This window comes from Grus americana, chromosome 10 (assembly GCF_028858705.1).
Source record: "Grus americana isolate bGruAme1 chromosome 10, bGruAme1.mat, whole genome shotgun sequence".
NCBI classification, from domain to species: domain Eukaryota; kingdom Metazoa; phylum Chordata; class Aves; order Gruiformes; family Gruidae; genus Grus; species Grus americana.
The window spans coordinates 558857-585380 of record NC_072861.1 but is presented as its reverse complement, the minus strand read 5'-3'; the positions used below and the strand labels follow the sequence as shown (position 1 = coordinate 585380).

The window sequence follows — 26524 nt, the reverse complement described above, 5'->3', positions numbered from 1 at the left end:
AGCCTGCTGCTGAGTGGGGGAGGAAATGTTGGAGACACAGCCTTGGTGTGTGCTGGCACTGCTCAGCAGCAGCCAAAACACAGGTGTGTTATCAACACCTTGCTAGCTAGCAAGAGACAGCACAGCACTATGAGGGCTGCTGTGGGGAGAATTAACTCCATCTCAGCCAGACCCAATACAGCTCCCTTCAGGTTTTTCAGTGAGATCTGTGCTGGGACAGACTTCTTCTCCCCTTTCCAGCCCTTCTGCCCAGAAGGTGTTTCTAGTCACTGGTGTGTACGTGAAATGCAAGAGCAGGTGGCATTCCATGCACACATCCAGCCCTTGTGCTCTTCCTGGTGCCACCGAGCACACTCCAAACTCTTGGCTCACGCTGATGAAACTGTGAACGAGGTGGGTTGTACAAGTGGGATGAACAAACCCATCTGAGAATGAGATAGAGAGGTGGGTATTTTTGATGTGTCATTATATGGACTACACGAACTCTTGTATTCAAGACATCTCCAGAGCACCCTCACTGCCATCTCTTGGTAGCTCACAGGAGGGGCAATGCAGCCCTGGAAGAGCTGCCCTAGAGACTGTGACTTCTCTGCCAGTGTCAAGGTTCAGAAGTCGATGGCACAAGGCCCAGAGCTTCCTGAGGTAACTGGGAAGTTTAGTCTGCTCGGAGCAGAAGGTTGTCCCAGAGGACCTCCAGCGATCCAAGCATTATTATTCTGTGTTGCACTGAATCACACGATCCCTTGAGCAGTGACCAAAAGGCAATGCCCTGGAAGGCAGCAGCAGCATGAGATTGCATGGAAGTTGCATCATTTGTTTCAGGAATGCTGCTAAATTGTGTGAAAATGCCCTTGAGGAAAGTGGCGCATTGGCAGTATGAGCTCTGCTGTCCCTGGCATGCCTGAGGCTGGGGCACCGTGTTCCATGAAGTCCAGAGCAGGGTGACTCATGTTTGCCTGGAGTTCAGGGTTTTTCCCAACTCTTCCACATCACAATAACTCTCAGGTGCTCTGGAAGGCCACATTCAATGTCCCTTTGTAGTCTGAAATGCACGGAATGGGCCACCCCATCTCTGACCAAGGAAGAAGAGCCATGAGCTTTTGGCTTGATGCCCTGAGCCTCTCTTCAAAAGCAGGTCATCCAGACCTCTGGACTCTGGGGTGAACTTGCTGAGCAAAACACGTAAATTTGGATGTGGGTCTCGTTCAGGGAAGGACGCAGGCATCTCTTTGATCGCAAATCCAAGCCGTGGTAGGGAATGATGAGGGTAAGCAAGGTCATCGTGGCCATCACTCCTGCCCACAAGGGGCTTCCCTCCAGCCCCAACGATCTTTCCTTTGAAATTTGCCACATTCCTGGAGAAGTGAGTCCCTTCTCCTGTATGGGATTGTGCAGTCTTGACCTTCTGCTTGAACCTACCCACTGTCTCCAGTGTGTCTATGATGACCTGCAGGGAGAATTGTCTCTCAGGCTTAGCTGGAGTGCTTCCACTGAAAGCATTGGAGAACTGACTTGAGGTGTCCTTCCTGGCTCACTGTGATTGGTGGCCATGCTCATCATGAAGAGGGCAATGTGACAAAGGCAATCCATGTGACACAAAGCAGCTTAAAATCTCCCTGCACGGTAGCCTGAGACCTCCGAGTTCATTGGCCTTATCAATCAGGGACACGGATGAATTGTTTTGATGTCAGGAAGCATCAGGGTCTCAGGCCCTGATCCTGGTAGGGGCCTTCAACCACCCAGACATCTGCTGGAAAAGCGATGAGAGAAGAAGAGAAATAGCCCCATCCAGGGTTATGGGCAGGAGAAGTGTGGAGAAGGGCAAAGCAAGGCCCTTGCGCTTCCCACCACAGGCCCAGGGCCAGTGAGCTTGCCAGGGAGACATTTTTCGTGCCCGGTCGAGGGCACAGGTCAGAGGAGGGGAAAGCATGGTGAGCACAAGCGCTGGAGCTGGCAGTGCCAGGCAGCGTCAGGCAGGGCTGTGGGAGGTCCCGGCTGAGGTGCTGGGGGGAGCAGAGTGGCGCAGCGGAAGCGTGCTGGGCCCATAACCCAGAGGTCGATGGATCGAAACCATCCTCTGCTAATGGCTTTCGTCCTGACTCCAGAGGCAGCTGCTGCTGCCTCTGTCTTGCATCCTTCAAGAAACGTCACCCTGCACTGCTGAGCTCCTGTGTTTCTCTCTTCCCATGAGGCAGCTCGGTCCCCAACTTCCCAGCCACAAGCGGGGACCTCCAGGGCTCTGCAGGTGGGGAGGAGGACGAGGCTGGTGCTGCTTTGGGAAACACCAATGCAATCGACTCAAACAGCTGGGGGATTTCTCTGGCCTCGTCTCTTTGCCCACTGCAGGTGCAGCCAGGAGCAGGGCCAAGCAGGGATTCCCAATGGGCTCCGTATTGGCTAGATGTGGCTAGGTGGTGGTGGTGGTAGAGGGGAGAAGGGGTGCTGCAGGGTGGCCTCTGTGAGAAGAGCTAAGGGGCTGCCCTGTGCCGGACACAGCTGGTCCCAGCTGCCTCCACAACACTGAGCCACAAGCAAAGCTTGTGGCATCCCTAGCACCTGTGATGGAGCAGGTGGATATTCCTGAAGGAACTGCAACCCGTGGAGAACCGTGCCAGTGAAGAATTTTCCTGACAGGCCTGAAGCGTGTGGAAGAGCCCACAGTGAAACATATTTTGCTGTTTAGAACTGCAGCATGTGGAGAACCCGTGCTGGACTGACTAGTCTGCAGTGAAGGACTGTAGTTGAGCCTGGTAAAAGTGGGAGGAACAGTTCCAATTTTTTTTTCTCTTATCCCTCACTACCCAAAACCACACACACGGCCCAATCCTTCTCTTCTGGCTGCTCAGGACTGCAATTCAGTGGTGGAATACTACACCTTCCCTCCCACATGCACGTCGGAAGGTCCTCTGAACCCTAGACTGTACCATAGATCTGTGTAGCATGCGTGCCTGGAGCACGGCCCTGGTTTGTCCAGTGTCCTCATCCCTCACGCTCACACCCCACAAAAAAAAAAAAAGAGCCCAGTCACACAGAAGTGAGCTAGGAGTAGAGTGTAAAGAAAAAGAACAACAAACCAAATCACCTTCCTGTTCCTCACATGTCTGCAGAGGGTTTCCAGGATGAGTTTCTCCTTTCGATTCCCAGGGATCAAGGTGAGTCTGACCAACCTGCAGTTCCCCAGGTCCTCCTTTGTGCCCTTCTGGAAGATAGGAGTGACACCACCTCCAACCTCTTGAGCGCATAAGGTGGTGTCAACCCTTGAACAAAGACTCCAGCTGCCGTGCAGGGTGTTGGTGTTTAGGGGGAACAGTTTGCAAGAGTGGGCAAGATCTATGGAAAGGGCAAGGTAGAGCCTGGCTGAGGAAAAGTGTGGAGAGGCCAAGGGAGAATAAATGGGAAGTGTGGGTGCCTTTTTGGTGGAGTACGTATGTCCAGAGCTTTTTTCCAGCAGTGGCAAGCATTGTCCAATTCCAGAGCATGGACCAAAATATTAAACGACCCACAAAAGCCATCATTTACCTCACTAGATGAACGCAGCTCGATTCCCTTTTGACTCTGGAGCAGGAAGATGCTATAAAAGAGTCCGTGTGGAGGTGGTGCACCCGGCAGTGCCTATCTGCATGCAGAGCAAGGGTGGGAGGTGGTTGCAGGCGAGAGCGTGAGCATGAGGAGAGGCTGGAGGAAGTGTATGTGCGGGCGGCTGGAAGGAGGAGGCTGGCCAGTCTGTGAAAAAGCAACAGTCTTGGCTGTGTTGACTGTTCTGGGAAGTGGGGTTGTATGTGGGGTTTGTGTTAGCACAGTATTTCCAGAGTCTGTCATCAGCGGTGCTTCAAGTAGGTGGAGTTACAAAGATGGGAATCGTGATTGCGCATGCTCTGCTTCCTAATGGAATGCCCACCCTAACCCCAGCTTGCAGTCACACTGCATACCTCCAGACCTGAAAACCCACCACACCAGTGAAAGAGAGAAGTGCCATGACTGGTTTCCATACGAAGTTTGCGAACAACAGTTGAGAGGACTGAGACGTTAACTCAAATGTCTGTATGAACATCACATCTGAGCAGGTGGGACACTGGTCTTTGACCACCCCCCAGAAGTAAAAGAGGGTTACTGTGTGTCACATTTCTGTGTCCATTGTTTCTTGCCCTCCCACTTGGGCACCAGTGACAAGAGGATGGCTCTCTCTCCTTTAATCCACCTGTCCACTCTCCAGCAACCTCAGCCTTCCCTTCCCCAGGCAAAGCAACCCCAGCTCTCCCAGCCTGTCCTTGTAGGACAGATGAGCCAAGTCACCTCAGTGTCCCTTTGGCAGGGCTGACAGAGCCCCTAGCTGTGCAGAAGTGGGAATCAGCCACACGATGACACCCATGGAGTCCCTGTAAGGGCACCTGGCATGCAGCCATCAAGGTCTCCTGCAGAGGAAGGACACCTTGAAGAAGCCTTCCCACTTGCTGCTGGGCAAAGATTGGACCACAAGACAAAGCAGAAGCAACAGCCTTCAGTCAGGGAAAGACGTGCACTTGCCCCAAAGTTCCTGCACCGAGAGCAGCAGTGGCTGCTGAGAGGTTTTGGTGGCACAGTGTGGAGGGGAGAAAGGCATCATCTGCGAGTCTAAACAGGGACACTGGATATCCCTTTCTTCTTGACTGCACGCTTGCATGTAGGAGGCCTTGCTTTACTGCTGAGCACAAAGGTGGGTTGGTTTTTTTTTTCCCTCCCAAACCAACTCCGAGTAGCAAGAGGCATCACCAAAAGGAAAGGAGGTATGAAACAAGACTTCCAAATGTCAGGACTGTAGCTGAGATTCAGGCTCAGAAAGGACACTTCTCCCTGCCCATCCACAACTGGTTGACAGCTCGGGACATAAGCCAGTGCTCTTCCTTGCAGAGCGGGTATCTGCCGGAGGGAGGAGGAGAACAAACCACCACGAGTCTCCAGCTATGCTGCACAAAGTCTTTAATGAGAAGGAGCAGATGCAGTGGCACAGAAGAGAGAAACACGCCTGCAGGGTTCAGGGAGGCACAGAGAATGGCCCGTTTCCCAAGGAGAAGCTCCACACAAAGCACTGGCCTTTTCCCATTCTGCTCTCCCTGGTGGCAATCCCAGCCCACCAAGAGCAGTCCCTAACTCTGGCACCCTACCCCCATCAGCAGGAGGTTCATCAAAGCAGAAGAGAACGAGCCCTTTCTGCAGGAGCTCAGAGCAAAGCAGAGCCAGAGGAGGCACGGCCAGGCCTGCCGTGCAGCCAGGAGCAGTGGGCACAGGTCCCTCCGGCCAGGTGGCATGAGGACACCCAGCCCGTCTGCAAGCCGTGGCCACGCTCCTGCTGCTGCAGGGTCCCCGTCTTCCTTCCTGCTCCGAAGGGGATGATGCGCCGGCTTCAGCAGTTCAGGCTGCAGCGGAGGGGAGGCAGACACAGCCCTGACCCCCCCAGACCAAGGGAGCCCCCAGAAGAGATGGGAACCCCCCCGGCGCTGAGGGAGCTCCCAACAGCAGCGGACAGAGAGGATCCAACAGCTGTGCTCTGAGGGAAAGAGGTGAGGATGGGGCCCGGCAGGGTCACCACCACCGGGGAGGCCTGGATGGCCACCGTCGAGTCAGCGCAGCGGGCGACACAGGGCTCACTGCAGCTGCTTGCAAGTGGGGTTGGGCCAGAGGCACCGCAGGGTGTTTGGAGACAGGGTCTGAAGCAAGACATCTCTGGGTGAGGGAGGCAAAGCTGAAACGCAGAGCAGAGAGGAAACAGAGACCTCAGTATCAGTCTGTCTTTTCCTCAGCTCTCTCTGAAGATACGCTTTGCTGCCCTCCATCTCCACCTCTAGCTGCAAGCCCAGAAAGAACCCGCAGATGATCTTGCTAACATGCACAACAGCCGTGACACTGTCTGAAAACACACACTGTGCTTACAGCTCCCACGGCCGGCCCTCATCGTGCCCTCCTAGTTGCACGGCACAGGCAAGCTGACCCACTTTTGGAAGAGGACCCAGCAGAGTGGGTTTAAAGCACCTGCGGAAAGACTGATCGTACCCCATCTCCAGAATACACAGTGCTGCGCTGAAGAAAGCCCTGCATGCTCTTGGCCATTTGGATAGAGCCCATCTACGAAACGTAGGTGGAAATTCTGCTGGGCAGAGCTCCCTGCAGATGAGCCCCATTGATCATTTCCTGCTTGAAAGAACCCCCCTCTTCCCTGCTCTCCCCTGCCAGCCCCATCACAAGGGAAACAGGTCACAGCCCTTCAGCAGTTCTGTTGCGGGGCCAAGCTGAGGCAGCCCAAGTATCAACCTGAGCAGCCCCCATGACAGCAGCTCAGCCCAGAGGGAGAGATGGAGCGGACTCAGGCTTACCTCGTTCCTTGAGGAAAGGGAGCCAAGAGAGGAGGATGCGGAGCCTGGAGCACCACAGGCTTTTATGCTGTGTCCCAGAGCCCCACGGGGCCACAAACATTCCTTGCTCATGAAGCACCTAAACACCGAGCAGTTGCCGCTTGCCAAGGCCTCGCTGGTCATTAAGCCCTTGCCTCTTTCATCTGAAACGATTTCCTCCTGCTGCATAGCATCTAACCTCAATATAATTAATTTGTGTCCCGGCCTGCTAAGACCAATTGGCTGGGAGGTCTCAGGCTGCTGTGCAGAGATTTTAAGTGGCTTTCAGTCACATGGATCATATTCAGTACATCTCCTTCTTCACGGTGACTTTGGTGACCAGTGACCAAATTTGGCTATTAGGGAGACCTCAAGTCAGCTCTCAAGTGCTTTCAGTGCATGGCATCAGTCTGATCCTGGGAGGCATCTCTCTCCCAGCAGGTCGTCGTAGGCTCACAGAACATGGTGGGAGAAGAGACTCACATCTTCAGGGATGTGGCAAAGCTCAATGGCAAAGAAGGACCATTTTGGACTGATGGGAGGCCCCGTGCAGGTAGGAGGGAGGGCCATGAGGACCTTGCTTACACTCATCAAGCTTTATCACAACCTCCTTTTTCTGCCTATGACCCCAGAGAACAAAGGCAGATTTATAACATTGAAGAGCAGAGCAGGGGGCCAGACAGGTCTCTGTGAGGTGACCTCTCCCTGGGGTCTCCATAGCCATGTCCCTTGATGACTTGACCAGGTCCTCACGCTTCTTCCAACCAGGGCTCTGGGCTCAGATTGGGAAGTGGAGAGCCTGTTGGACAGAAGTAAATCAGGGCATAGGAGGGTGATCAGAGAGATGCCCACATCCTCCCCTGAAAGAGACCCACAGCCAGATGGACTTGTTTGGCTCAGCAAGTTCACCTCAGAGGCCAAAGACCTGGATGACCTGCTTTTGAGGAGAGGCACAGGGCACGGAGGCAAAAGCTCCTGGGTCTTTTTTCTGGGTCAGGCCCATTCCACACATTTAAATCCAGAAAGGGACATTGGATCCGTGTCCCAGAGCACCTGGGAGTCATAGTGATCTGGAAGAGTTGTGAAAACCCCTGAACTGCAGGCAAACGTGAGTCACCCTGCTGTGGACATAGTTCCCCGGCCTGAAACACGCTGGTGACAGAAGAGCTAATAGCCTCATTCCTCCCAAAGTGCTTCTTTCCTCAAGGGCATTTGTTGGGATGTGGTGTGTAACTGGAAAGTTCGGTCTGCTCAGAGCAGGAGGTTGGCCCAGAGGACCTCCAGAGACCCTTTCCAACCATCATTATTCTGGGGTGGGCTGAATCACACAATTCCTTGAGCAGCCACCAAAAGGCAATGCCCTGGAAGGCGGCAGCAGCAGCATGAGATTGCATGGAAGTACCAGTTGTTTCAGGAATGCTGCTAACTTGTGTGGAAATGCCCTGGAGGAAAGTGGCGCACTGGCGCTATGAGTTCTGCTATCCCTGGCACGCCTGAGGCTGGGGCACTGTGTCCACTGAAGTCCACAGCACAATGACTCACGTTTGCCTGGAGTTCAGGGTTTTTCCCAACTCTTCCACATCATGATGACTCCCAGGTTCTCTGAGAGGCTGATCCGATGTCCCTTTGTAGTTTGAAATGCGTGGAATGGGCCACCCCATCTCTCACCAAGGAAGAAGAGCCATGACCTTTTGGCTTGATGCCCTGAGCCTCTGCTCAAAAGCAGGTCATCCAGACCTTTAGGCCCTGGGTTGAATTTGCTGAGCAAAACAGCAGAATTTGGGTGTGGGTCTCGTTCAGGGAAGGATGCAGGCATCTCTTTGATCGCAAAACCAGGCCGTGGTTGAGCATGATGAGGGTAAGCAAGGTCATCGTGGCCGTCACTCCTGCCCACAAGGGGCTTCCCTCCAGCCCACAATAATCGTTCCATTCCATTGATTTTTGCCACATCCCTGGAGAAGTGAGTCCCTTCTCCTGTATGGGATTGTGCAGTCTTGTCCTTCTGCCTGAACTTACCCACTGTCTCCTGTGTGTCTATGATGACCTGCAGGGAGAATTGTCTCTCAGGCTTAGCCGGAGCGCTTCCACTGAAAGCACTTGAGAGCTGGCTTGAGGTGTCCTTCCTGGCTCAATTTCACCATGACCGGTGGCCATGCTTACCAGGCGTAGAAGCCTACCAAGTAGAAGTGTAACTGATAAATTGTTAGCTTGACCAACATGCCTTGAAGAATCTTTGAGGATTGCCAAAGAAGTAGGAAATTAAGGGAAAGTTAATTCCAACAGGTGGAGATCGCGACCACTAACCCATGGACCACCTACCCCAATTATACCACCTACTCTAAACCAATCATTTAATAGAATAAAAAATGCATATGTATTAGAAAGAAGAATACGTTAATGCTGCATTTATAAATAACCACTGAGTTGGAGCTTTGAGGTGCTGTCCTGGAAGAGACACCCACATCTGCGTAAATATGCAAAAATACCTCTGCTCTGTGTGTATATTGGCGTATTGCACACCGGGTAAACGAATTCTTCAACAGCATTTCCACACATTTTAGAACCATTCCTGAAACAACTGGTACTTCTGTGCTATCTCCTGCCACTGCTGCCTTCCATGTCATTGCCATTTGGTCACTGCTCAAGTGCTTGTGTGGCTCAGTGCACCACAGAATAATGATAGTCAGAAAGGACCTCTGGAGGTCCTCTGGGCCAGCCTCCTGCTCTGAGCAGACCAAACTTCCCAGTTACCTCAGGAAGCTCTGGACCGTGTCCCGCCAACTTCTGAACGTTGGCACTGGCAGAGAGGTCCCTGTCTCTAGGGCAGCTGTTCTGGGGCTGCAGTGCCCCTCCTGTGAGCTACCAAGAGATGGCAGTCAGGTTGCCAGTACTGGAGAGGAGCTCCTGGCTTGCTGCCTTGAGCCTTTCCTCAAAAGCAGGCCATCCAGGCCTCTGGCCTCTGGCGTGAACTTGCTGAGCAAAAAAGGTGAATTTGGGTGTAGGTCTCATTCAGGGAAGGACAAAAGCAGTTATCTCTTTGCTCAAAAAACCAAGCCGTGGTTGAGCATGACGAGTGTAAGCAAGGTCATGGTGGCCATCACTCCTGCCCACAAGGGGCTCCCCTCCAACCCACAATGATCTTTCCATTCTGTTGAGCTTTGCCACATCCCTGCAGAAGTGAGTCCCTTCTCCTGTATGGGATTGTGCAGTCTTGTCCTTCTGCCTGAAATTACCCACTGTCTCCTGTGTGTCTATGATGACCTGCAGGGAGAATTGTCTCTCAGGCTTAGCTGGAGTGCTTCCACTGAAAGCACTTGAGAGCTGGCTTGAGGTGTCCTTCCTGGCTCAATTTCACCATGATCGGTGGCCATGCTCATCATGAAGAGGGCAATGTGACAAAGGCAATCCGTGTGACACAAAGCAGCTTAAAATCTCCCTGCACGGTAGCCTGAGACCTCCGAGTTCATTGGCCTTAAGAATCAGGGACGCAGAAGAATCGTTTTGATATTAGGAAGCATCACGCTTGCAGATCCTGATCCTGGTAGGGGCCTTCAACCACCCAGACATCTGCTGGAAAAGCAGCACAGTCAACTGCAAGCAGACCAGGAAACTAGTGGAGTGAGAGAGAGCCTGACCAGAGGAGAGGCACTGCTGGGCCTGTTTTTCACTAGTGCAGAAGAACTTATTGGAGAGGTGAAAATTGCAGGTAGGTTGGTGTTGCCTATCGTTGGCATGGCGACCTGGTTCAGGAACGGTGCGACGACTAACCCCAGGTCGCTCGGTCCATCAGCTCGCTGACACCAATGTGGTGGACGGCAAATGGCGTTTATTGGTGGGTGACATAGCATTATATAGCTTGGGTTTACGACGTCACATCCGTCTGCTTACGTCGTAAACTAAACGCTATTGGCTATTAGGAGAGGGGTCTTATCTTTCCGTACAGCGCGACATCTTCCGGCCGCCAGACCCTAACTACCTAGATTTCCCCCCTCCCTATGCATAAGTAAATTAGTTAAAATATAACAATCCTAAGAAAAAGGTCTATTTCTATTCTTATTCTATATTATATGACAATCTTAAAAAGTATATGTTATAAATTTGAATAAAAAACATAAGGCACAATAAACGGGTGGAAGTTAGGGGGTAACCGTTAGTAATGGGGTGTAAGTCGGGGTAACTTTAGGGATAACTGGGGGTAACACTGAGTAGGTATATTCTTAAAGCAGTTGCTGGCGTTCTATTAACATAATGTTAACCTTCTCTAGTCGGCTCTTAACAAATGACACGATTCTATTCAATATACAGGGTCCAAAGATCAGTGTCATCATGATCATTGCGACCGGCCCTATCAAGGTAGATATCAGGGTGGTTAACCATGGTGAATGGTTAAACCGTGATGCAAACCAATTTTGTTGTGCCTCTCGTTCCCTCTTCCGTTTTTCCAATCCCTCTCGCAATTTGGCCATAGTGTCTCTCACTATTCCTGTGTGGTCCGCATATACACAACACTCTTCTCTTAGTACGGCGCACACCCCCCCTTGCTGTAAGAACATCAGGTCTAATCCTCTTCGATTTTGTAACACTACTTCAGATAATGATCTAATTGATTGTTCTAATGCAGTTATTGATTGTTCAATTCTAGCCAGGTCCTCATCTACTGCCACCCTCAAGGCACTAAATTCTTTACTCTGTTGCACCAAGGATGCTACTCCTGTACCTATTCCTGCACCTCCTATGATCATTAGAGTAGCTATCGTTAGTGCTGTAAAGGGTTCTCGTTTTGACAGATGATGTTCTGGGGTAATATGTGAGTCATAGGCAAATTCTTCAGAATGGTAAAAGATTTTAGGGACTACAGATACCTGGACACAATATTCTGAGGATTCATCAAATTTTTCCAACGACAAACAAGGTGTAACTCCAATAGTAGAACAAACCCACTTGGCATTTTCGGTCGGTATTAACCACTTTGCAGGGGTTTTATATTGTGCCTTATTAACACACAGTTGTTCTTTGTGCTTTGGGACTTTGCCTACACACACGCCACTTCCCACCACCTGTGTCAATGTAATGCCTTGCTTTTCTGTGTCCCATATGCACTGGGCCGGATTTGTACCATTTGCCTGTATAGGCATGTCACTTACTCCTACAGCCTCATAAAAGGGTGGTTTTATTCCATAGCACAACCAGCAATGCTCTGTAAGGTTTGAGTTAGTTTTGTTCAATACTTGGTAGCTAGCTTGCATCATTTTCCAGAGAGGATTTCCATAAGGGATTTTGGTGGTGCGTGGTGTGGTAGTGCGTGGTGTGGTAGTGCGTGGTGTGGTTGATGTTTTCTGGTTGTTGGTCTCTTTAGTCACGTAGTCCTGACTGGGAATAGTCAGGACCACTTCCTTAACAGTTGCTTGGTTGGGGCCTACTGGCAGTGGATCATTCGGGACAACCTCTTTTTTTATGATGATTAAGCCACCTTTGTCTGTCCCTGGTTCTGTGTATCTTACTCCCCAAATTTTTCCAAGTAACCAACTGTCCTCTTGGGGCTTGGTAACATTTAAGAAGAGGTATCGACAACTTCCGCGTCCTCGCCATGCTTGCGGTGGAATGCACCCATATGGACCCCACTGGACTTTTAGGTATCTGTCTCTACCACTACCCGGTATCCAAGCAGGAGCTATGGTCTCACATCCCCAATAGCTGCAATAATATTGGTTAGGGGAGTTACAATATCCCTTCCCAGGATTCGAGCTGGGACACATATAAAATCCTAGGTATTCCCAACATCGGTCTCTCGGGACAAGCTGACACAGAGAGGCAGTAAAACTTGGCGCACCTGATGTTATTTGAGTTGCGATAACTTGGTGATCCTCAAATCGAAAGAGGGACCATTTAAATGGCTGGTGAGGGTGACCTGATTTTACCTGTTCTATGGTGACAAGCTCTAAAATCAAAACCACACAAAGGCATCGCGGCCCCCCCCCGCGGAGGGTATTTTGTCGTTGTTTGGTTTCTGCCAGTGCGGAATTTCCAGGCTTGGACAGGACGCTTGCCAACTTGTCATCTTCTCTTGTCACCGGGGTGTAAGGGTTAAGGGGGTGTCCAATGATCCAGTCCTGTGAACAAAAACTCACAGTTTTCATTAGTTTTATTCTGAAGGTCTGGTTTAATAGACTTAAGCGGACACCACTTAACTGTTCCATCTTTTTTGACAGCGGCGTACCCTCACCCTGTAAGGACTAGCCTCCATCCTTGTTCCCATTCTCCCAGCTCATTTCTAATTATGACTAACGGGCCTTCTTCTAGCGCTCGAGTGGCCCAATGTTTTTGGGTGGGGCTATTCACCTCTTCTCCCCTGGGGAACTGGTTTAGTGCTAATAAAGCAGTCGCTAGCAAGCGCGCCTGATCTCCTGAGGGAACAGTGTTGGTAAAACCTTCTGTTTTTGCTAATACCTCCAATTTAGATTTTAGAGTTTGGTTTGCTCATTCGACTATGGCTTGTCCCGTGCTATTATACGGGATGCCGTGTATTAGAGTAATACCCCATTTCAGAGCGAATGCTTGGACTGATTTGGATACAAAATTCGGACCATTGTCCGTTTTGATCTGATTAGGGACGCCAAGCCACGCCATGGCTGTCAGCCAGTGTTGGATGGTTGCTTTGGAGTCGGTCTTAAGGTGTTGTGTAGCTACGATCACCCCGCTATATGTGTCTACAGTCACCGCTAGCCACGCTCGAGGTTTCAGTAACTGACAGAGCGTAAAATCCGTCTGCCACACCTCGGAGGCTTTGAGACCTCTGGGGTTGACTCCACTAGACCATAGTGGTGCTTTTTGACAGTGGGGACACGTGGCTACTATGTGTTTTGCGTCAGTGGCTGAAATTCCACACCTCTTTGCTAGCGCTTTAGCTCCAATGTGGGGGGATTCATGTAGTTGGCGGGCATCTCTTAGTGTCCACAATCCTTTAGCAGTGGCATCTACTTTGTCGTTACCGGTTTGGAAAAACCCTTTAATTGGGTCGTGGCTGTTGACGTGGATGACCGATATGGTACCTTTTCGGGAAAAGAGCGCTTCTTCTAGCATTAGAGCTGCTGTAGATGTTGACACGCCGGGCCCTGACATGGCTAAGCAAAGCTTGGCCACGAACATTGAATCGGTTACTATATTGAGATGTTCCGCTGGGAACAGTCCGCACGCTAGTACTACTGCCGCCACTTCCAGCTGTTGAACTGAAAGCGCAAAATCGGTCATTTTAATGCAGTGCCATTCTCCTTCCGATTGCCATACTGCTGCCGCGGTTGAGGTCGCCGAGGATGCGTCTGTGAAGACCGTTGGTCCCGGCTGGGGCCGGTCCATGATCTTCTGTGGAAGGTCGATGTCGACAATTGTCAGCATTTGAGTCCAGGGGGGCTTTGTGGCATGCCGGACTTCTCCACCAAATCCGACAAGGGCTATAGCTAGATATTCTGACACTGCCACTGATTGCGTTGGGAGCTGTTTGCGGAAGGGTAGGTATATTGTGGCAGGTTCAATGCCTAGATGTCTTAGGGCGAGTTTTCTGCCTTTCATGATGAGGTTACCAAGGCACTCGACTCCTGGGGAGAATGCACGTGACGGTTTTCCCAGGACTATCCATTGTATTGGTTGAGCTTTTTCAGGGGGGCCCTGGGCCAGTGCCCCTACTCCCCCCCCTGCTGTAAAATGCACATACAGATCGAGTGGTACATTTGGGTTCCATCTGGCGAGTGAGCTTGACGATATCTGTTGCTCGATAAAGTCAAGAGAGTTCATTGCTTCCGTCGTTAGAGTTTTTTGTTCCCATGGGTTCTTTCCTTTCAAAAGATCGTATAGGGGGGACATGGTTTCTGGAGGGATCAGGATGATATTGCGGAGCCATTGTAAGGACCCTACTAACTGTTGCATATCGTGGAGTGTCTTGATGTTCCGACGGATTTTCATTTGGGGGGGGGTTATGTAGGAGCTCGTGATGTTCACTCCCAAAAAAGTTACACATGGTCCTCTTTTAATTTTTGCGCTCGCGATTTCAAACCCGTTTGTTTTTAGAGTTTCTGAAACCATCGACACCAGCTGGTCCACCTGACTCCCTGACGGCGTGGCGATCAAAATATCATCCATGTATTGAATGATAGTTGCAGTCGGGTCGCTGCGTCGAACCGGTGCCAATGCCCGATCTACCGTTATTTGGCAGATAGTAGGCGAGTTAATCATTCCTTGGGGCAGCACTTTCCACTGGAAGCGTAAATTGGGGCGTTGGCTATTTGGGAACACGACGGAAAAGGCAAATCGTTCTTTATCCTCCTCATGCAGGGGTATCGAAAAGAAACAGTCTTTAATGTCGAGAACAGCGCAAGGTTGTCCTTCCAGTATCATAGAGTTCATAGGCAACACCGTTTGGACAGGACCCATTGGTTGAATTTTCTTGTTTACTTTACGTAGGTCATGGAGGAGGCGAAACCCCTCACCCGTTCGTTTGGGTATTACAAAACCCGGGGTGTTCCATGGGCTAGTAGAAGGCTCTATATGACCTCGTTGTAGTTCGCGGTCGATTAGCTCAAGAAGAGCATCCATTCGAGGCTTCGACAGGGGCCACTGCTCGACCCATACTGGGTCGGACGATTTCCACGTCAGTCTAATTGGTAGAAGTGGGTGTGCGGCAGTGGCCCTTAAGGTAAATTTGTCACCCTGGCTTTTAATAGGGCTAGAGCATCCCTTCCCAACAGGGGTGGGACTCCTGACATGACATATGGGAAAAGGTTGATGGTTTTCTCTGGTCCCTTTTCAGTGTGAAGCGTAATTGCTATCAATTGGGCGCTCTTCCGAGCTCGAGTTAATCCCCCGACTCCACCCACCAAGGGGGCATCTTCCAATTTCCAACGTGGGGGCCAGTTCGTCTCAGGGATAACTGTAACATCTGCTCCGGTATCGATCAAAAAGGGGACACTAATGGTGGTGCCATTTAAGGTATTGTAGAGGGAACAGATTTCCCACACCACTGGCGGGTTATCACACTTTACTGTCAGGGCCACCCTGGGGTCTCGCCCCCAAGGGGTGGTCCTTGCTGTCCCTGAGGTGGGGACAGGTTCGGCAGGATCGTCGGTTGAACCATAAAGTCGGTCGCTCGTCGAGGGGGCAGCGGATTCGGGAGCGCTTCACCCCATTCGGGGTTGGCATAATTGGGCTGCCTTATGTCCCAAGTGGGAGAGGGCTGTGCACGGCCCGGGTGCCCTCTCCCTCTCCCGTTTCCCTGGTTTTTAGATCTGCATTCCTTGGCGAAATGCCCTTTCTTTCCACAAACCCAACACGGTCCTCTGGGTCGATTTTGACGCGGGGGGAGCAGTGTTGGCTCCAGGTTCCGCATCCTCCTCTCTTGCCTCCCTTTCCTCAAGGAACGAGGTAAGCCTGAGTCCGCTCCATCTCTCCCTCTGGGCTGAGCTGCTGTCATGGGGGCTGCTCAGGTTGATACTTGGGCTGCCTCAGCTTGGCCCCGCAACAGAACTGCTGAAGGGCTGTGACCTGTTTCCCTTGTGATGGGGCTGGCAGGGGAGAGCTGGGAAGAGGGGGGTTCTTTCAAGCAGGAAATGATCAATGGGGCTCATCTGCAGGGAGCTCTGCCCGGCAGAATTTCCGCCTACATTTTGTAGATGGGCTCTATCCAAATGGCCAAGAGCATGCAGGGCTTTCTTCAGCGCAGCACTGTGTATTCTGGAGATGGGGTATGATCAGTCTTTCCGCAGGTGCTTTAAACCCACTCTGCTGGGTCCTCTTCCAAAAGTGGGTCAGCTTGCCTGTGCCGTGCAACTAGGAGGGCACGATGAGGGCCGGCCGTGGGAGCTGTAAGCACAGTGTGTGTTTTCAGACAGTGTCACGGCTGTTGTGCATGTTAGCAAGATCAGCTGCGGGTTCTTTCTGGGCTTGCAGCTAGAGGTGGAGATGGAGGGCAGCAAAGCGTATCTTCAGAGAGAGCTGAGGAAAAGACAGACTGATACTGAGGTCTCTGTTTCCTCTCTGCTCTGCGTTTCAGCTTTGCCTCCCTCACCCAGAGATGTCTTGCTTCAGACCCTGTCTCCAAACGCCCTGCGGCGCCTCTGGCCCAACCCCACTTGCAAGCAGCTGCAGTGAGCCCTGTGTCGCCCGCTGCGCTGACTCGACGGTGGCCATCCAGGCCTCCCCGGTGGTGGTGACCCTGCCGGGCCCCATCCTCACCTCTTTCCCTCAGAGCACAGCCGTGGGATCCTCTCTGTCCGCTGCTGTTGGGAGCTCCCTCAGCGCCGGGGGGGTTCCCATCTCTTCTGGGGGCTCCCTTGGTCTGGGGGGGTCAGGGCTGTGTCTGCCTCCCCTCCGCTGCAGCCTGAACTGCTGAAGCCGGCGCATCATCCCCTTCGGAGCAGGAAGGAAGACGGGGACCCTGCAGCAGCAGGAGCGTGGCCACGGCTTGCAGACGGGCTGGGTGTCCTCATGCCACCTGGCCGGAGGGACCTGTGCCCACTGCTCCTGGCTGCATGGCAGGCCTGGCCGTGCCTCCTCTGGCTCTGCTTTGCTCTGAGCTCCTGCAGAAAGGGCTCGTTCTCTTCTGCTTTGATGAACCTCCTGCTGATGGGGGGAGGGTGCCGGAGTTAGGGACTGCTCTTGGTGGGCTGGGATTGCCACCAGGGAGAGCAGAATGGGAAAAGGCCAGTGCTTTGTGTGGAGCTTCTCCTTGGGAAACGGGCCATTCTCTGTGCCTCCCTGAACCCTGCAGGCGTGTTTGTTCTGTGCCACTGCATCTGCTCCTTCTCATTAAAGACTTTGTGCAGCATAGCTGGAGAGTTGTGGTGGTTTGTTCTCCTCCTCCCTCAGTTTGCCACTCACTCTGCAAGGAAGAACAACTCGCCTCTGTCCGGAGCTTACTGGCTGTTGAGTGTGGAAGCTGGTGGAGGTTGATAGTGGAGCAGTAGAAATAAGCAAGCAGGCAAGAGAAAGAGTACAAAGCCTCATAGAAATGATGAATATGTATATTTTGATATATACTTGAGCCGGAAAAAAAAGAGGAATTAGCAGAGGATGGTTTTGATCCATCGACCTCTGGGTTATGGGCCCAGCACGCTTCTGCTGCACCACTCTGCTCCCCCCAGCACCTCAGCCGGGACCTCCCACAGCCCTGCCTGACGCTGCCTGGCACTGCCAGCTCCAGCGCTTGTGCTCACCATGCTTTCCCTTCCTCTGCCCTGTGCCCTCGACCAGGCACGAAAAATGTCTCCCTGGCAAGCTCACTGGCCCTGGGCCTGTGGTGGGAAGCGCAAGGGCCTTGCTTTGCCCTTCTCCACACTTCTCCTGCCCATAACCCTGGATGGGGCTATTTCTCTTTTTCCCTCATCATTTTTCCAGCAGTTGTCTGGGTGGTTGAAGGCCCCCACCACGATCAGGATCTGCAAGCGTGATGCTTCCTAAAATCAAAACGATTCTTCTGCGTCCCTGATTCTTAAGGCCAATGAACTCGGAGGTCTCACGATGCTGTGCAGGTAGATTTTAAGCTGCTTTGTGTCACACAGATTGCCTTTGTCACATTGCCCTCTTCATGATGAGCATGGCCACCAATCACACTGAAATTGAGCGGGGAAGGACATGTCAAGCCAGCTCTCAAGTGCTTTCAGTGGAAGCACTCCAGCTGAGCCTGAGAGACAATTCTCCCCGCAGGTCATCATAGACACACAGGAGACAGTGGGTAAGTTCAGGCAGAAGGTCAAGACTGCACAATCCCATACAGGAGAAGGGACTCACTTCTGCAGGGATGTGGCAAAGCTCAACAGAATGGAAAGATCATTGTGGGTTGGAGGGGAGCCCCTTGTGGGCGGGAGTGATGGCCACGATGACCTTGCTTACCCTCATCATTCCCTACCACAGTCTGGATTTGTGATCAAAGAGATGCCTGCGTCCTTCCCTGAACGAGACCCACATCCAAATTTACGTGTTTTGCTCAGCAAGTTCACTATGCCCCAGCCTCCAGCATGACAAGGATAACATGGCTAATGACCCCAAAGTGTGGCTTTCCTCAAGGGCATTTCCACACAATTTAGCACCATTCCTGAAACAGTTGGTGCTTCTATGCAATCTCCTGCAGTTGCTGTCTTCCAAGGCATTGCCTTTCGGTGGCTGCTCAAGGGCTCCTGTGACTCAGTCCACCTTTGAAAAATGAAGTTTTGAGGGGACCTCTGCAGGTCCTCTGGGCCCATCTCCTGCTCCGAGCTGACCAAACTTCCCCGGTTCCTCAGCAGCCTCAGCAGGAACCTCCAGGCCTGATCCCATCAACTTCTAAACACTGCTGCTCTCAGAGAGGTCACTGTCTCTCAGGCAGCTCTTCCAGAGTTGAACTATGCTCGCTGACACTTCTTTTCCTGAACAGCAGATGATATTTCTACTGTTGCAATTTGCCCTTTTGCAGCGAACCTCTCGGGAGAGTCTGACAGCTGAGCCTCCCCGGCCCACATGTGGGCCACCAGGAGATGACAGTGACAGTGCCAGCAGTGGTGAGAAGATTCCAGGGTTATGAGGTAATGTCTGGAGATGGATGGGAAATAAATACCAGGATTAGGAGTGAAGATTCTCTCCGGGATTTGCCCTGAAAGCTGTGCAGGGACAGATTTTTTTTCTCCTCTTTCCAGCCCTTCTGCCCAGAAAGGGCTTCTTGTCACCGGCATGAAAGTGAAATGCAGAGCAGGTGGCATTCCATGCACACAACCAGCCCTAGTGCTCTCCATAGTGGCCTGGAGCACACTAAGAACTCCTGGCTCATGCAGATCCAACCTAGAATTAGGTTGCTTTTAAAAGCAAACTTTGGACTATACACGTGCAAGCTGACTTCCAACTATGTTTTCTATCACTGAATCATTCTTTGCAGCTTTTACTGTTTTAAGTAAACCCCTTTGATTCACTTAATCCCCATGCAAGTCACAATTACAGCCTCAGACCTAATGTTCTCTTTTTGTGTCTTTTTCGGTGGGTGGAGGTTATCCAGAAGACACAGGGCTGTTGTGCAAATGTTTGCTGCTCATGTGACACTCAAGGCACTGTCCTGGGGAAAGGACTCGGTGCAGTAAAGGGATTTCCAGAAGCACCTTTATTCTTGGCTTCCTTGTTAAGTGGCTCGAATAAAAGTTTTCATGGGGTCCGTTCAATGACACATCAAGAACCACCACTTTTCTCTCTCATTCTGAGATTGGTTCTTTTGTCCCACTTTTAAAACCCACCTAGATCTAGGTGTCATGAAGGACCCTTCAAGCCAGCTCTCGAGTGCTTTCAGTCCAGGGCTAGTACTGAGAGACATCTCACCCTGTGGGTCACTGTAGGCACACAGGAGACGGTGAGATAAGGACGCACGTATCCAGGGATGTGCCAAAGCACAACAGCAAGAAAGAACAGTTGTGGGATGGAGGGAATGCACCACTGAGGGCCACGAGGACCTTGCTTACGCTCATCAGGCTTTACCACAGCCTGCTTTTTCTGCCCGCGTCCTGCCCTGAAAGAGACCAACACCCAAATTGACCTGTTTTACTCAGCAAATTCATTCCAGAGACCAGAGGCCTGGATGACCTGCTTTTGAGGAGAGGCGTGGGGCAGGGAGCCAAAAGTTCATGGCTCTTTTTTCTGGGTCAGGGATGGGGTGGCCCATTCCATGCATCTAGAAAGGGACACTGGATCTGGCTCCCAGAGCACCTGGAAGTCACTGTGATGTGGAAGAGTGGGGAAAACCCCTGAACTCCAGGCAAACATGAATCACTCCGCTGTGATCTGCTGTGTGCACTGTGGCCCGGCCTCAAGCGTGCCAGAAATACACAGAAGTAGCTCACAGTCTACTTCCGCTGAAAATTCTGCTTTCCTCCAAGCCTTTTCCACACAATTTAGAACCATCCTGAATCAACTGGTGCTTCTGTGCAATCTTGTGCTGCTGCTTCCAAGGCATTGCCTTTTGGTGGCTGCTCAAGGGCTCCTGTGACTCAGCGTACCCCAGAAGGTTCGAAAGGACCTCTGGAGTTCCTCTGGGCTGACCTCCTAGTTTGATCTTCCCAGTTTCCTCAGAGGCTCCTGGCCTTGTCCCATTGACTTCTGAATACTGTCACTGTTGGAGACATCACTGTCTCTTGGGTAGCTCTCTCCAGGGCCGCAACACGCCCCCTTTCACCTCTCTTCCCAAAACCGCAGCTGGCATTAGCCTTGCTGAAACTTGTCAGGAAAGCGGCTGTTAGTGATTATTCAAGTCGTGTTGTACAGGAACATCTGAAGGACATAAGACCTGTGGCTGGCTGTCAGGACCAGACAACCCTACCCGTGTGCTGAGAAGTACGCCAGGCACGGAAGCCCCCACCCCCTGAAGACAGGGAAGAGGCAACTTTTGACAGCGTCATTCCCCGTGGGTTCTCATATTGCTCTGTGATTGCCTGACGGCCAGGCAGAAGGTGGGTGGGGGTGGGGTTTTTCTGCATTACACCGGACTCATTTCTGTGTGACTCTGCTCTTCTCTTTTTGTGGGGTTGGTTGTGTGTGTGTGTGAGCTGTTGTCTATGATGGTTCAAGCTGCCTAGAAGCCTGGCTAAAATCAGATCATTTCCGGCCAAGGAGGGGGACAAGAACCCTTAGCACAGAATTAGCAATTGGGGTGCAGGTTCCTCCCAGTCACCCCAGGGCAGGGCTGGACCAGCAGGACTGAGTGGTGCCCTGTCTTCAATGCTGCAAGGCTTCCTCAGATGGCTCTGGGCAGCCTGAGCAGTGAGAGCCTCTCGGTGAGGGCGAGGAACAAGATGGCAGTGCCGAGACCTGCATTTTGGGGCATGTGTTTGCTGGCTGCCTGTCCCAGCCATGGACCAGAGCACGCAGAACCAGGCAGAGGAGGCAAAAACAAATTGGGAAGGAGAAGGCTGGGAAGTGGGTGCAGATGTGAGCATGGAGAGAGTGGCCACGGCCTGCCTTCTGCAGGAGGTATTGCTCAGGGGAAAGCTTTAGACTGCAGACCACGAGGTTCCCTTTCCACTGACCCTTTCCTTCTTCATCCATGCTGCCAACCTCCCCTAATTTTCCCTTTGCTTGCGCTGCTTCTGCCACCCTCAGTGGCATGGCTGCGTGGAACAGATCACGCACCAGCAAATGGCTCGTCTCTCCTTCTCTTCCTCTGGGCCCTCTCTGCATTTACCCCTCAGGGTTTCCTTTTTCCTTCAGATGCTGCACCACCCAGGCAGGCTACCAGCAGCCCCTTTTCCTCTCAGGAGCTGTTCTGCTGCTGCTCTGTTGGGAGCAGGTGGGCACGTGACTGAAAGAAGCCCTCTGGGAAGTCTGCAGCTCTTTTCTATGCCAGCATCTGTAATGGCAGGGGATGTTCTCCTGATGGCACAGTCACCACCATGTCCTCTTTTGCACTTCCACGTCTTTGCCAGAAGAGGAGGAGACAGGAGAAACCCACTCATCAGCATCTCATCCTCGGGTGTAAATTAGGAAAGCTGCCTGGGAAAGGTTGTCCATGTGTGCAAGGGCTGGGGAGGGGTCAGGCAGAATACCCCCACGACCCCAGGCAAGATCTCAGATCTATGGTGAGTCTTCACTTCATCCTTGGCAATGAGGGCCATGTATGCACACAAGGACCTCTTCTGTAGCACAGATTTTGTGTTGGCCTCTTTGCTTCGCTTCGCTTCGCTTACCTGTTGCTCCACCCCAGTCTGCCTTCATGAGACCTAAAGTGAGAGGCACTTGGTGAGTGCTGGCCATACCTCAGATCCAGGAGGTGTCTTCCCTTCATCTTCAGCAATGAGGGCCACGTTGTGCAGACTCTCTTTGGAGATGACCTGCTGTAGTTTCAGGTGTAAGGAGGAGAGCTGGTGGGGCTGTGCTGCTTGGGATGTCAGGTGAGGTCAGGCTCTTAAGTTCTTCTCAACAACCAACAACAGCCGATCTCTTTTCATGGCTCATAGTCATCACTGCTCCATTCCCTTCCCCGAACTTGCCTGCCTTGTCAATGGGAGCAGGATTTCCCAATAATCCAGGAAGTTCTGGGAGTGCGAGCGAGGACAAGTGCTGTAGGCAAGGGGGTTTTACTGTCTCACGGCTGCAGTGTGGTCAAGTGCAGGCAGCCCAAAAGGGGGCTGCGCCCCGTAGTTGGCAGGATTCGAACCTGCGCGGGGAAACCCCAATGGATTTCTAGTCCATCGCCTTCACCACTCGGCCACAACTACCTGCTCCAGCCCTCTCTGCCCCGCTGATCACATCCCTCTGCAATGACACCCGGCTGCCTGGGATTTTCAGGGCAATGCTCCACTCAGCGCTCTGCGGTTGGGACCTGCACTGAGCGGGACAGCTACCAGGCTTCCAGAGGCCTTGAGAGGCGTAACCCCAGGGGCTGTGGCTATGGCTTCTTGCACCTTGTCCTCAGCCAGGCACCTGGGATTTCCTGTCATGGGGGGGTGATTTCACTCCCCAGCTGGTCTCAGCTGCTTCCAGGGCAGCAGGGAAGGCAGCTGTGTGGAGACAACCAGGGCTGGTGGTAGTGGTAGGGTGGGACATTAGACCGCACTTTGCTTCTCACATGTGCCTTGAGGGGGTCTCCAAACCTGCTGTGAGCACTAGGGTGGAGACACTCCTGCAGACTGGCAGCACCTCCAGTTTCTTGGGGACGTAGGGTGGTGTCAATCCTTGAACAAAGACTCCAGCTGCCATGCAGGGTGTTGGTGCATAGGGGGAACGGTTTGCAAGAGTGGGCGAGACCTATGGAAGGGGCAAGGTAGAGCCTGGCTGAGGAAGAGAGTGGAGGAAACAGGAGAGAGCTGGTTTTGGTGGAGTACGTACGTCCAGAGCTTTTTTCCAGCAGTGGCAAGCATTGTCCAGTTCCCGAGCATGGACCAAAATATCACACGATCCGCAAAACCCATCATTTACCTCACTAGATGAATACAGGTTGATTTTGGCTTTCGGAGCAGGAAGACAGCGTAAAAGAATTCATGTGGAGGTGGTATATCCGGCAGTGCCTGTCCACATGGAGAGCAACGTCGGGAGGTGGTTGCAATTGAGAGGGTGAGAATGAGGAGCAGCTGGAGGAAGTGTATGTGTGTGAAAGAGGGGGCTGGCCAGTCTGTGAAGTGGAGGAGCAGGAGACAGCACTGCCCACAGGTGTGTTGGTGGTCTAGTGATGAGCATAGCTGCCTTCCAAGCAGTGGACCTGAGGTAGACTCCTTGCCAATGCTGGCAAGATAACAGCAACATTGGTTGCTGTACTGTCAGGGTTATGTGAGCTTTTGGTTAGTAGAGAATTTACAGACACGCAAACTGTCTTAACAAATGATAGAATTCTTAGAGGGGAATTGTGATGGCACATGCTCAGTGAAAGAAGTGCCATGACTAATTTTCATATAGAGTTTGTGAACACGAATTGAGAGGACTGAAAAGTTAACTTAAATGTCTGTACTAACATGTGCAATGAACAACAGGGCAAGTGGCACCACAGGGCTGTGATCCCCAGGTTACAGACTCAAACTCCCTGTCTCTGAGGCTTTTGGGTGATCTGGTATTAGTTCAGGGATCTCTGTCCACAAGTGGTGGAAAGATCAAGAAAGAAGGCAGTGCTCTTCCTTGCAGAGTGAGTGGCAAACTGAGGGAGGAGGAGAACAAACCACCACAGGTCTCCAGCTATGCTGCACAAAGTCTTTAATGAGAAGGAGCAGATGCAGTGGCACAGAAGAGAGAAACACGCCTGCAGGGTTCAGGGAGGCACAGAGAATGGCCCGTTTCCCAAGGAGAAGCTCCACACAAAGCACTGGCCTTTTCCCATTCTGCTCTCCCTGGTGGCAATCCCAGCCCACCAAGAGCAGTCCCTAACTCCGGCACCCTCCCCCCATCAGCAGGAGGTTCATCAAAGCAGAAGAGAACGAGCCCTTTCTCCAGGAGCTCAGAGCAAAGCAGAGCCAGAGGAGGCACGGCCAGGCCTGCTGTGCAGCCAGGAGCAGTGGGCACAGGTCCCTCCGGCCAGGTGGCATGAGGACACCCAGCCCGTCTGCAAGCCGTGGCCACACTCCTGCTGCTGCAGGGTCCCCGTCTTCCTTCCTGCTCCGAAGGGGATGATGCGCCGGCTTCAGCAGTTCAGGCTGCAGCGGAGGGGAGGCAGACACAGCCCTGACCCCCCCAGACCAAGGGAGCCCCCAGAAGAGATGGGAACCCCCCCGGCGCTGAGGGAGCTCCCAACAGCAGCGGACAGAGAGGATCCCACGGCTGTGCTCTGAGGGAAAGAGGTGAGGATGGGGCCCGGCAGGGTCACCACCACCGGGGAGGCCTCAATGAACACCGTCGAGTCAGCGCAGCGGGCGACACAGGGCTCATTGCAGCTGCTTGCAAGTGGGGTTGGGCCAGAGGCGCCGCAGGGTGTTTGGAGACAGGGTCTGAAGCAAGACATCTCTGGGTGAGGGAGGCAAAGCTGAAATGCAGAGAAGAGAGGAAACAGAGACCTCAGTATCAGTCTGTCTTTTCTTCAGCTCTCTCTGAAGATACGCTTTGCTGCCCTCCATCTCCACCTCTAGCTGCAAGCCCAGAAAGAACCCGCAGCTGATCTTGCTAACATGCACAACAGCCGTGACACTGTCTGAAAACACACACTGTGCTTACAGCTCCCACGGCCGGCCCTCATCGTGCCCTCCTAGTTGCACGGCACAGGCAAGCTGACCCACTTTTGGAAGAGGACCCAGCAGAGTGGGCTTAAAGCACCTGCGGAAAGACTGATCATACCCCATCTCCAGAATACACAGTGCTGCGCTGAAGAAAGCCCTGCATGCTCTTGGCCATTTGGATAGAGCCCATCTACGAAATGTAGGCGGAAATTCTGCTGGGCAGAGCTCCCTGCAGATGAACCCCATTGATCATTTCCTGCTTGAAAGAACCCCCCTCTTCCCTGCTCTCCCCTGCCAGCCCCATCACAAGGGAAACAGGTCACAGCCCTTCAGCAGTTCTGTTGCGGGGCCAAGCTGAGGCAGCCCAAGTATCAACCTGAGCAGCCCCCATGACAGCAGCTCAGCCCAGAGGGAGAGATGGAGCGGACTCAGGCTTACCTCGTTCCTTGAGGAAAGGGAGCCAAGAGAGGAGGATGCGGAGCCTGGAGCACCACAGGCTTTTATGCTGTGTCCCAGAGCCCCACGGGGCCACAAACATTCCTTGCTAATGAAGCACCTAAACACCGAGCAGCTGCCGCTTGCCAAGGCCTCGCTGGTCATTTAGCCCTTGCCTCTTTCATCTGAAACGATTTCCTCCTGCTGCATAGCATCTAACCTCAATATAATTAATTGGTGTCCCGGCCTGCTAAGACCAATTGGCTGGGAGGTCTCAGGCTGCTGTGCAGAGATTTTAAGTGGCTTTCGATCACATGGATCATATTCAGTACATCTCCTTCTTCACGGTGACTTTGGTGACCAGTCATGGTGAAATTTGGCTATTAGGGAGACCTGAAGTCAGATCTCAAGTGCTTTCAGTGCATGGCATCAGTCTGACCCTGGGAGGCATCTCTCTCCCAGCAGGTCATCGTAGGCTCACAGAACATGGTGGGAGAAGAGACTCACATCTTCAGGGATGTGGCAAAGCTCAATGGCAAAGAAGGACCATTTTGGACTGATGGGAGGCCGCGTGTAGGCAGGAGGGAGGGCCATGAGGACGTTGCTTACACTCATCAGGCTTTACCACAACCTCCTTTTTCTGCCTATGACCCCAGAGAACAAAGGCAGATTTATAACATTGAAGAGCAGAGCAGGGGGCCAGACAGGTCTCTGTGAGGTGACCTCTCCCTGGGATCTCCATAGCCATGTCCCTTGATGACTTGACCAGGTCCTCACGCTTCTTCCAACCAGGGCTCTGGGCTCAGATTGGGAAGTGGAGAGCCTGTTGGACAGAAGTAAATCAGGGCATAGGAGGGTGATCAGAGAGATGCCCGCATCCTCCCCTGAAAGAGACCCACAGCCAGATGGACTTGTTTGTTTCAGCAAGTTCACCTCAGAGGCCAAAGACCTGGATGACCTGCTTTTGAGGAGAGGCACAGGGCACGGAGGCAAAAGCTCCTGGGTCTTTTTTCTGGGTCAGGCCCATTCCACACATTTAAATCCAGAAAGGGACATTGGATCCGTGTCCCAGAGCACCTGGGAGTCATAGTGATC

General features: G+C 52.5%; 2 non-coding genes across 2 annotated transcripts; one reads left to right on the top strand and one right to left on the bottom strand.

Moving 5' to 3' along the window:
• The first annotated feature begins 2011 nt into the window (after nucleotides 1-2011).
• TRNAM-CAU (transfer RNA methionine (anticodon CAU)) lies at nucleotides 2012-2083 on the top strand. The gene has a single exon. It is a non-coding gene; the product is annotated as a tRNA-Met (tRNA).
• Nucleotides 2084-22494: 20411 nt separating this feature from the next.
• Nucleotides 22495-22576, bottom strand: TRNAS-AGA (transfer RNA serine (anticodon AGA)). The gene has a single exon. It is a non-coding gene; the product is annotated as a tRNA-Ser (tRNA).
• Between the last annotated feature and the right edge of the window lie 3948 nt (nucleotides 22577-26524).